Below are 12,353 nucleotides of genomic sequence, written 5' to 3' on the forward strand. Positions count from 1 at the left end.
TGCTGGAGGAACTCAGCAGACCAGGCAGTATCTAGGAAAAGAGTACAGTCAACGTTTCAGTCCACAACACACTGGAGGAACTCAGCAGGTCGGGCAGCATCCGTGGAAACGATCAGTCAACGTTTCGGGCCGGAACCCTTCGTCAGGACTGAAGAGGGAGGGGGCAGGGGCCCTATAAAGAAGGTGGGGGGAGGGTGGGAAAGGGAAGGCTGATAGGTTCCAGGTGAAAAACCAGTAAGGGGAAAGATAAAGGGGTGGGGGAGTGGAAACAGAGAGAGGATAGGCAGGAAAGGTGAAGAAGGAATAGGGGAAAACACAATGGGTAGTAGAAGGAGGCGGAACCATGAGGGAGGTGATAGGCAGCTGGGGGAGGGGGCAGAGTGAAATAGGGATAGGGGAAGGGAGGGGGAGGGAATTACCAGAAGTTGGAGAATTCTAAGTTCATACCAAGGGGCTGGAGACTACCTAGACAGTATATGAGGTGTTGCTCCTCCAGCCTGAGTTTAACCTCAACATGGCAGTAGAGGAGGCCATGTACGGACGTATCCGAATGGGAATGTGAAGCAGAGCTGCTTCCCCTCCCCCACTCCTTTATCTTTCCCCTTACTGACTTTTCACCTGGAACCTTCCAGACTTCTCCTTCCCATCTTCCCCCCCACTTTCTTATATAGTGCCTCTGCCCCTTCCCTCTTCAGTCCTGATGAAGGGTTCCAGCCCGAAACATTGACTGATCGTTTCCAGGGATGCTGCCCGACCTGCTGAGTTCCTCCAGCGTGTTGTGTGTGTTGCTTTGACCCCAGCATCTGCAGAGTATTTTGTGTTTACGACGTTTCAGTCTGAAACCCTTTGGCAGGATGGTGAGGGTGGGGATGGGGGTTATAAATTTGCAACATAACTTTCTGACTTTCGAAGTCAACTTGACTTTTGACCTCACATTGCTATTGGCTATTTGCCCTCTCTTTGAATTTTGACCACTGGTGGTGGAAACCATGGAAACAGAATCAGTTTCATTGTCACTGTTTATTGGTAGAGCAGGCTCGATGGGCTGAATGGCCTAATTCTGCTCCTACGTCTTATTCCTTATGATCTGTGAAATAACACTGGTCTAGTGTGAGGTCTTACCATGCACGTCATATGAAGTGAACACTAAGACTTCAAAACATTTGGATCCTTCGGGTACAAAGTAAACTGGCTGAGAAATCAATCCGTGTATGCTGATTAAACTTTTTCATTCACTGGGGGTTAGGAGACACAAGCAATAATGTCCTTCCCCCAATGCCCCTGAGCTAAGAAACTTGCTGGGCCATTGGAGAGGCACGTTAATAGCCAAGCACATATTTGTGGGCCTAAAGCTGTGACAGGCAGAAAGTGGCTTGTGCATTTCTCTGCTAGTTTTATGAAGTGATATTCAGTGATTTTAAATTGAGTTAGGCGCAGCTGGAGGAGTGATCACTTGCGAAATGGAACTACTCATTTTCAGTGAGAAATACACTTTCAGCAGCGTTAATAAAAGCAGCAGCGGTTCCCATTCAGGTACATCAGGAACTCTTCCTTCACGGCAAAAGAAGAATCAGTCTCTGAATCTTAATCAGAATCGGTTTTATTATAAATGACGTAAGTTGTGACATTCGTTGTTTTGTGGTAGCAGTACACTGCAATATATAAGATAAACCATAAACCTATCCTCAATTATCCTGAAGAAATTTATTATTTCCTGAATTAGGGTCTCAGTTTGAAATAGTGACTACTTATTCACTTCCATAGCTGCTGGTTGACCTTCGGAGTTCCTCCAGCATTTTGTGTGTGTTGCTTCTTATTTCAGATATATTTATATCTATATATATATATGAAATAAGATATATATCGTCAAAGAAAAGTACAGCACAGAAACAAGACCTCCAAACCATCTAGTCCGTGCCAAACCATTTAAACTTCCTTGTCCCATTGACCTGTGCCGAGACCATAGCCCTCCATACCTGTACCATCCATGTACCTATTCAAGCTTCTCTTAAACGTTGAATTCGAGCTTGCATGTACCACTTGCAATGACAGTTCATCCCACACTCTCATGAACCTCTGAGTGAAAAAGTTTCCCCTCATGTTTCCCTTAAACTTTTCACCTTTCACTGTTATCCCATGACCTCTGGTTGTTGTCTCACCGAACTTCAGTGGAAAAAGTCTGTATATGTTTGTACTATATATACGTTTGTGTATATATAGTGGGCACGTGGCCAAGTGGTTAAGGCATTCGACTAGCGACCTGAAGGTCGTGAGTTCGAGCCCCAGCTGAGGCAACGTGTTGTGTCCTTGAGCAAGGTACTTAACCACACATTGCTCTGCGACGACACTGGTGCCAAGCTGGATGGGTCCTAATGCCCTTCCCTTGGACAACATCGGTGTTGTGGAGAGGGGAGACTTGCAGCATGGGCAACTGCTGGTCTTCCATACAACCTTGCCCAGGCCTGCACCCTGGAGAGTGAAGACTTTCCAGGCGCAGATCCATGGTCTCGCAAGACTGACGGATGCCTTACTTATATATATATAATAAATAGTGCAAAAAAAAGCAAAAATAATGAGGTTGTTTGTGTAAAGAAGAACAACGTAATTGTTACTCTGAATTGGATGCAACAGTACCCACATTATAAACACAAGCATTTCTGCAGATGCTGGAAATCCAGAGCAACACACACGGAATGCTGGGGGATCGCAGCAAGTTAGGCAGCATCAACGGAAATGAATAAACAGTTGACGTTTCAGACTGAGACCCTTCCTCAGGACTGGAAAGGAAGAGAGAAGAAGCCCGAATAAAAAGGTGCAGGGAAGGGGAAGGAGGATAGCTGGAAGGTGCTAGATGAAGCCAAATGGTTGGGAGAGGAAGGAATCTGTCAGTAGAGTATAATGGACCACAGGAGAAAGGGGAGGAGGAGGGGCAGCAAATGGAAGTGTTAGGCAGGTGAGGAGAAGAGGTAAGAAGCCAGAGCAGGAAATAGAAGGAGAAGGAAAGAGAAGGGGAAAAGGAGATTTATGTTCATGCCATCAAGTTGGAGGTTACCTAAATAGAATATAATGTGTTATTCTTCTACCCTGAGAGGGGCCTCAACGTGGCAAAAGAGAGGCCATGGACCAACATGTCGGAATGGAAATGAGGATAGAAGTTAAAGTGGTTGGGCACTGGGAAATGACAGATACAGGAAGCACTAATGCAGGGAAATTAAAAACCTATGGTTTAGGACGAGACTCTCCAACAGAAGCTGCAGCACTACAATAGCTGTTTCAGGATTGAAGACAATGTGTGTCCTCTAAGCCTTGGCCGTAGAATGTCCGCTCTCTAAACTCCAACAAAGTATATATTCTGGATCAGAATGTGCAGTCTCTGTCAATGCATTGCGATCCATTTGAATTGCAAATATTTGGCTGTTTGGTGAACGAGTTTGGAGACTTTTTTTCAGGCCTTGCAAATCCTCAACAGCTGTGGTTTTCTTTTTATTGCAGTTTAATGCAAGGCAGCTTTTGCCTTTTGACAAGTACCTACTCTTCCCCCCCCCCACCACCCCGCCCCCTCCTCTCCTGCCGTTTGGATTAAGTTTCATCTGAGAGGCCAGTCTTTACATGGGGAGTTTTCAGCAGGTACTGCAGGGAAACTGTTTTCATGGCTCAAAACAAGCCTGCTTCTTGGCTGACAATCTCTCATTCTGTCTGTCTCTGTCCCTCCATCTGTCTCATCTCTCTCTCTCTCTCTCTGTTCATCTCTCTCTCACTCTCTTGCCCTCTCTGTCTCTCTTTTACCTGTATTTCTCCTCTCTCTCTCTCTCTCTCACACACACACTCTCACTTTCTCTCACACTCTCTCTTGCTCTTTCTCTCATGATCGCTTTTAGGAACAGCTTCTTCTGCTCTGCCATCAGATGTCTGAGTAGTCCACGAATCCATGAACTCTACCTCACTATTCCTCTTTGCACTCCATTTATTTTATCGTAATATTTATGTATTGCACTGAATTGCTGCCGTAAAACAACAAATTTCACCACATATGTCAGTGATAATAAATAAGATACTGATTCCCTCTCTCACCCACATGGCACGCGTGACACACACACACACACACACACACACACACACACACACACACACACGCTCACACGTACACGCTCACACACACACACATGCACACACACATACGCTCACACTCACATACACGCTCACACACACGCTCACACTCATACACACGCTCACACACACACACGCGCGCATGCACACACATGGGCACGCACACACGCACACATCTGCCACTTCAACTGCATAGCTGTTGAGAGTGGGAGCTACAGCCAGTTGCTTTAGCCTCCTCCCTCACGGTCAATTCCCTTCCCAGTGCCCTGACCAACTGTTGCACTCTGAGTCCTGCCATTAGGTCAAGAACATGCATGCTCAGCAAGTGCCAGAGTTGAGACCTTGTGGTCCGTATTGATTGAGAAGGAGGGAACAAGCTGCTTATTGTAGAGGGCTGCTCACAGGGACAGGGGGTGGGTGGGTCCGTCAATAACCATACTTGAACTGTGACAATGAGAAACCCAGCAGCTGGTTTCTGCCCTGCAAGTTCTCCGAAACACAACTGTAACAGAGGCTTAACATTATACAGCCTGGAAGTAGGCCCTTTGGCTTAACTCGTCCAGGCCACACTAAAGTCACACTTGCCTGTCTCTAACCGACATCCTCTCAGCTTTACTTTCCATGTAGCTGATCAAATGCCTTTTAATTCTGGTCAAATCATTTTGAGAAGGATGTGGAAGCTTTAGGGAAGAAGCAGAGGAGATTGGCCAGAATGCTGCCTGGATTAGAAAGCATGTCTTATGAAGATAGGTTGAGGGAGCAAGGGCTTTTCTCTTTGGAGCAAAGGAGGATGCAAGGTGCCTTGCTAGCAGTGTATAAGATGATGAGAAGCACAGACAGAAGGGACAGCAAGAGATATTTACCCAGGACAGAAACAGCTCATATAAGAGGGCTTAATTTAAAGTTGATTGGAGGAAAGTATGGGGGAACATGGGATGTTGGAGGTAGGTTTTTTTCTTACACAGAGAGTGGTGAGGGCGGGGATATAGTATACAGTGTCATATGCATAAGTTCATTGAGGTATAGTGAAAACCCTGCCAGAGCCGCAGCATTGCAGGCATGAAGATACAGACAGTGCACAGAATATAAATTATACAAGACAGTAAAAAGAAAAAAAAGACTGGGAAATTAGTATCATCTTCGCCTTTGCCGCGAGGCATGGATTTCCTGATGGCTGCCCATTTTGATTTTGCATCCTATTCCTATTCCGACACGTCGAAAAGATGAGCTGTCATTGGAAAAGGTCCAGAGGGGGTTCACGAGAATAATCCCAGGAATGAAAAGGTCAATGTTCGAGGAGCGTCTGAAGGCTTCAGGCCTGTACTCGCTGGAGTTTAGGAAAATGAGGGGGGAAAGCGATCAAATATTGAAAGCCCTTGATAGAATGGATGTGAAGAGGTTGATTCCTTGTGGTGGGTAAGTCTAGAACCAGAAGGATATCCATTTGGAACAGAGATGAGGAAAAACATCCTTAGCCAGAGGTGGTGAATCTGTGGAATACATTGCCACAGACAACTATGCAGGCCAAGTCATTGGGTATATTTAAGGCAAAGGTTGAAAGATTCTTGATTAATCAGAGAGTCAAAGGTTACGGGATAAGACAGGAGAATGGGATTGAGTGGGATAATAGATCAGCCAAGATGGAATTGCAGAACAGATTGGATAGGTCAAATGGCTTGATCCTGCTCCTTAGCCTTATGGTCTTATGTCACTCCATGTCCTCGGCTACTGCCACAATGAGGCCACTCTCAGACTGAAAAAGCAACGCTTCATATTCAGTTTGGTTAACTTCCATCCTAACGGCTTGGACATTAATGGCACAACTTCCAGTAAATTCCCTCCCTCTCCCCTCTCCCTTCCCTATTTTGCCATTCCCCATTCTGACTCCCCTCTCACCACTTCTTGTCTCCTCACCTTTCCATCACCTCACTCTGGTACCCCTTCCCCTTCCCTTTCTCCAAGCGTCCATTTGCCCCTCCTGTCAAATTCTTTCTTCAGGCCTTTACATCTTCCAGCTATTACCTTCTAGCTTGTCACTTCACCCCACTCCCACTCACCCACCTATCCTCTCACTCGATCTCACCTATCACTTGCCGGCTTGTACTCCTCCTCCTCTTCCCACCTTCTTATTCTGTCTTCTGACCCCTTTCCTCTCCATAAAGGGTCTCGGTCTGACAGTTTATTCTTCTCCATAGAGGGCTGCCTGACCTGCAGAATTCCTCCAGCATTTTGTGCCTGTTGTTTTGGAAAAACAAAATTATTATCATCATCATCATGTGCCATGTCATATTGATGTGGGCGATCATGGTTTTCATGACCATGACTGTTCCTGGCAAATTTTTCTTCAGAAGTGGTTTGCCATTGCCTTGCCCTGGGCAGCGTCTTTAAAATTCAGGTGACCCCAGCCATTATCAATTCTCTTCAGAGATTGTCTGCCTGACATCAGTGGTCACTGAATCAGGACTTGTGATACACATCAGCTGCTCATACAACCATCCACCACCTGCTTCCACGGCTTCACATGACCCTGATTGGGGGACTAAGCAGGTGCTACACCTTGACCAAGGGTAACTTGCAGGCTAGCAGAGGGAAGAAGCACCTTAAACCTCCTTTGGTAAAAACATATCTCCACCCTGCCACTCAGAAAAACAGAATATTAGTGGACAAAAAATAATCAGAGATAAGCCCATGGTGATGCAAGAAGAGGTCCAGGGTCCTGCTATTTACTATGTCATGCTATCCAGAAGACATCTCTCAGTTGATGTCTGGTTAAGATCTTTCCCTGCCCCTTCTTCCCAATCTGATGTGAAATCTCTCAGTGTTGTGAGATTTCTCTTTGCTTTGTGCGATATCATTGCTTCAAAGTTCAAAGCTCAAAGTAAATTTATTACAAAAATACATGCCTGTAAATATCAGTGATTCTAATAACTGGACATGACAGCATTCAATCAGAGTACTCTGCCATTTTTGCCATAAAACTATTGTTCAAAATAATACTGTGAATAATATTATTCTAAATTTCTCCCATGGTCCACTCTCCTCTTCTATCAGATTCCTTCTTCTCCAGCCTATCACCTTTTCCACCTGTCACCTTCCTCCCACTTATCTGGCTTCACCCATCATCTTCTACTTTGTCCTCCTACCCCTTCTCCCACCTTCTTATTCTGACATCTTCCTCCTTCCTTTCCTTCCCTCAGCACCTCAAGAGTGCCGAGGCTCTTGTACCTTCTATCTAATAGAAACATAGAAACTTAGAAAACCTACAGCACAATACAGGCCCTTCGGCACGCAAAGTTGTGCCGAACATGTCCTTACCTTAGAGATTACTAGGGTTATCTATAGCACTCTATTCTTCTAAGCTCCATATACTGATCCAAATGTCTCTTAAAAGATCCTATCATATCCGCCTCCACCACCGTTGCCGTCAGCCCATTCCATGCACTCACCACTCTCTGAGTAAAAAACTTACCCCTGACATCTCCTCTGTACCTACTCCGCAGCACCTTAAACCTGTGTCTTCTTGTGGCAACCATTTCAGCCCTGGGAAAAAGCCTCTGACTATCCACACGATCAATGCCTCTCATCATCTTATACACCTCTGTCAGGTCACCTCTCATCCTCCGTCGCTCCAAGGAGAAAAGGCCCAGTTCACTCAACCTATTCTCATAAGGCATGCTCCCCAATCCAGGCAACATCCTTGTAAATCTTCTCTGCACCCTTTCTATGGCTTCCACATCCTTCCTGTAGTGAGGTGACCAGAACTGAGCACAGTGCTCCAAGTGCCGTCTGACCAGGGTCCTATATAGCTGCAACATTACCTCTTGGCTCCTAAATTCAGTTCCATGATTGATGAAGGCCAACACACTGTACGCCTTCTTAACCACAGAGTCAACCTGCACAGCTGCTTTGAGCTTCCTATGGATTCGGACCCCAACATCACTCTGATCCTCCACACTGCCAAAAGTCTTACCATTAATACTATATTCTGCCATCATATTTGTGGTAGCAGTGAGAAAAGAGCATGGCCTGGGTGGTGGATATCTCTGATGATAGATGCTGCTCCCCTATGACAATGTTTCATGTAGATGTGCTCAATAGTTGGCCTGCATCTATTTTGTCCTAAGTGCCTCCAGCATTTCTCTGGATTTCCAGCATCTGCAGACTCTCTTGTTTATTATTCAATTTTTTTTTTCCAGTTTTAGTGTACCATCATCCACAGGAGAATGTTGAGAAAAACAAGCCACCCTGTAAAAGATCACCTGTGGTCCAAAAATGAAACCGAGCTTTATTTTTCCTTTAAAGAGAGCCTGTCGTGATTTGTTTCAATGTGTGAATTGGTTCGGCTTTGACCTTTTGATTGCTGCATGCAGTGCATGTTTTCAGCAAATGAACAAAGACAGATAAATTAGACACTGTACACGGTTTCATTAAAATGGAGGAATAGCTAATGCCTCTGAGAGTCCATGCCTAGAATTCAGAAAACCAGCACTGAGCATTTATCTTGCTGTATGGGAGTGAACTGCGGGATTTCATTCATTAGTTGGTGACACAGCTCGAGGTCTGAGGCCTGCTTACGGAAATGCCAGTGGCCTTGTTTTGAGGGTAGTGAGACAAGTGCAGAGTGACACAAGAGACTGCAGGTCCCGGAATCAAGAGTAAGACATGAGGTGCCGGAGGAACTCGGCAAGTCAGGCAGCATCTATGGAAGGAATTCGTTCTTCAACATTTCAGATCGAGAGCCTTTATCTGGACTCCACATGAGCCAATTACTACCCCCCCCCCCACCCCCGTCTCCTTCTCACCTTCAACCTTTTACAGTTGGATAAAGATTTTAACTATGTACTCTTTATCTATGCCTCTCATAATCTTACATAGAACATAGAACGTGGTACAATTCAGCATAGTACAAGTCCTTCGGCCGATCTGTATAATGATCAATCTAACCCTTCCCTCCTACACAGCCCATAACATAACCCTCCATTTGCCCTACAGCCATGTTCAAAGTTCAGAATAAATACATTATTAAAGTACAGTACATATATGTTACCGTATACAATTTCATACATCATTTTCTGCGGGTATTACAGAAATAAACAATAGAATCATTGAAAACTTGCTCATGACAAAGAAGGACAATTGACCAATGTGCAAAACATAAACAGCACAGATACAAAAGATAATAACAATAAAATTCAAACTCATAAAGGAAACTATATGTTACTATAAATACTAACCTGGTTCAGTTTTAGGGCCAGAGTTCTACAAATTATCTTGCAACTGATCCATTATTACAGATAGGACAATCCATAATATCCGTCCAAATATAATAATGCAGGATGAACAAGCAAGAACAATTTACTTGGTAGGTATAACCATTCCAAATACACATAGCATTAAAAAAATCAGTAAGTGAAAAATACCAGAAATATACTGAATTAAAAGAGGAAATTGAAAGACTATAGAACAGAAACAAGGTATTCATTAGTAATATCTACAACTGGTATCATCCCAATGTCACTACACAAAAGCACTAAACAGTTAGGCCTATGTGGCAATATTTATGTAAATCTGCAGAAAGCAACAATACTGAACACCACTAGAATAGTCTGAAAATTCCTGGCAATTGAGAAATTAGTGTGCTTGGGCTATGCCCATACCTCAGGTTTTACTATCTTGAGCTGAGAAAAAATAAAAATATTAATAACAAATAAATAAGCAAGAACCTGAGTTGTATGACTTTTAAAGGTGAGTCCAAAGGTGTCTGTTTTGTGAGACTCTACCACCATCCCCGGTAGTACATTCTACGCATCCACCACTCTCAGTGTTTAAAACCTACCTGTGATATCTCTCCTAAACTTTTCTCCACTCTATTTAATAGGATGTCTTCCGGCACTATCCCTTGCCGCCCTGTGAAAAGGGTACTGGCTGTCCATTACTTGTTTTCTCGACTTTTACCGTGTTATTCCTCAACCTCTTTCACTTCAGGGAAAACAAGCCTATCGAATCTCTCCCCATTGCTAGGGTCCTCCAATGTAGGTGAATCTTCTCTGTGTCTTTCTCCATTTCTGGAGAGGTCCCACATGGGAGGTTATTTTAGAAGGTTCAGACACTAGGTATCCATGGAGAGGTTGTAAACTGGATTCGAAATTGGCCGTGTGGGAGAAGACAGAGAGTGGTAGTGGATGATTGCTTCTCAGACTGGAGGCCTGTGACTAGTGGTGCGCCTCAGGGATCTGTGCTGGGACTATTGTTGTTTGTTGTCTATATCAATGATCTAGATGATAATGCGGTAAATTGGATCAGCAAGTTTGCTGATGACACTAAGATTGGAGGCGTTGTGGGCGGGATTGGAAGGCTTTCAAAGCTTGCAGAGGGATCTGGACCAGCTGGAAAAATGGCAGATGGAATTTAATGCAGACAAGTGTGAAGTGTTGCATTTTGGAAGGATAAATTAAGGTAGGACATACACAGTAAATGGTAGGGCACTGAGGAGTGCGGAGGAACAAAGGGATCTGGGAGTTCAGATACTAATTCCCTGAAAGTGGCATCACAGGTAGACAGGGTTGTAAAGAAGGCTTTTGGCATCCGGGCATTCATAAATCAAAGTATTGAGTATAGGAGTTGGGATGTTATGTTGAGGTTGTATAAGACATTGGTGAGGCCAAATTTGGAATAGTGTGTCAGTAAGATTGAAAGTGTGCAGAGAAGATTCACTAGGATGTTGCCGGGTCTTCAGGAGTTGAGTTACAGGGAAAGATTGAACAGGTTAGGACGTTATTCCTTGGAGCGTAGAAGAATGAGGGGAGATTTGATAGAGGTTTACAAAATAATGAGGAGTATAGACAGAGTAAATGCAAGTAGGCTCTTTCCACTTAGATTAGGAGAGATAAACACGAGAGGACATGGCTTTAGAGTGAAAGGGGATAGATTTAGGGGGAACACTAGGGGGAACTTCTTCACTCAGAGAGTGGTGGGAGTGTGGAACGAGCTGCTATCTGACATGGTAAATGCGGGCTCACTCTTAACTTTTAGGAACAAATTGGATAGATACATGGATGTGAGAGGTCTGGAGAGTTATGGACTGGGTGCGGGTCAATGGGACTAGTGGAATAATGTTTCGGCACAGATTAGTAGGGCCGAATGGCCTGTTTTCTGTGCTGTAGTGTTCTATGGTTGTATGGTTCTGTCATATATTTTTCTGTAGTGTGGTGACCAGAACGTTGAATCATTTGGAAACGTAAAGGATTATGTTTCTTTGTCATAAATATATCAAAACATACCAACAGTTTCAGCTTATTACTCTCAACCATCAGGCTCCTGAAGCTGAGGGGGTAACTTCTCCAAACTTCACTCACCCCAACACTGAACTGTTTTCATAATCTATGGGCTCACTTTCAAAGACTCTTCACTGCATGTTCTCAATATCTATTGCTTACTTATTTATTATTATTACTTTTTTATATTTGCAATGTTGTTGTCTTTTGAAAATCGGCTGTTGGTTCATCCTGTTGGGTGCGGTCTTTAACTGATTCTTTTTGCTTCTTTGTCCTTGCCGTGACTGCTCGCTGTAATCTCAGGATTGTATCTGGTAACTTATATGCACTTTGATAATAAATTCACTTTGAACTTTGAACAATGAAGTGCGTTGTTTGCGTCAAATCAAATCAGTGAGGCCTGTGCAGAGGGCAGCCTGCGAGTGTCACTGTGCTTCCACGCCAACATAGCGTGCCCACAACTGACTAACCCTAACCCTAGCCTTTAGAATACGGAAGGAAACTGGAGCACTTGGAGAAACTGGGGTAGTATACACATTCCCCACGGACAGTGGTGGGAATTGAACCCTAATCAGTGATTGCTGGCGCCGTAAAGCGATTGTACTAACAACTAAGCCACCATGTGGGTGGAGGAGGATTACAATGGAGCATAGTTTTAACCTGCTGCTTCTAATTACCCAGAATGTCCACAACGAATCTATAAAACCATGGGTCAGTAGACTTTATGGGGGGGAAGACATAAGGACTATAAATTCTGCCACTTCTCTCCCTTCCTCTCACCTCACCATGTGCCTTCTGGTTGTGTTGCTACTTCGACCAGCAAGACATAAAGTCATGAACACGAGAGATTCTGCAAATGCTGGAAATCTAGAGTAACACACACAAAATGGTGAAGGAACTTAGCAGGTCAGGCAGCATCTATGGAGAGGAAAAGTCAACATTGGGGACCAATATTTTTCATCAGGACTGGGT

The 12,353-nt window shown here is 44.2% G+C and overlaps 1 protein-coding gene across 11 annotated transcripts in view; it reads left to right on the top strand.

Annotated features, from left to right (window-relative positions):
* The window catches only part of adgrl2a (adhesion G protein-coupled receptor L2a), a 982,900-nt gene that overhangs the window by 559,926 nt on the left and 410,621 nt on the right, over positions 1 to 12,353 (top strand). The gene's annotated exons all lie outside the window — the stretch shown is intronic.

Source organism: Mobula hypostoma, chromosome 12 (assembly GCF_963921235.1).
Source record: "Mobula hypostoma chromosome 12, sMobHyp1.1, whole genome shotgun sequence".
NCBI classification, from domain to species: domain Eukaryota; kingdom Metazoa; phylum Chordata; class Chondrichthyes; order Myliobatiformes; family Myliobatidae; genus Mobula; species Mobula hypostoma.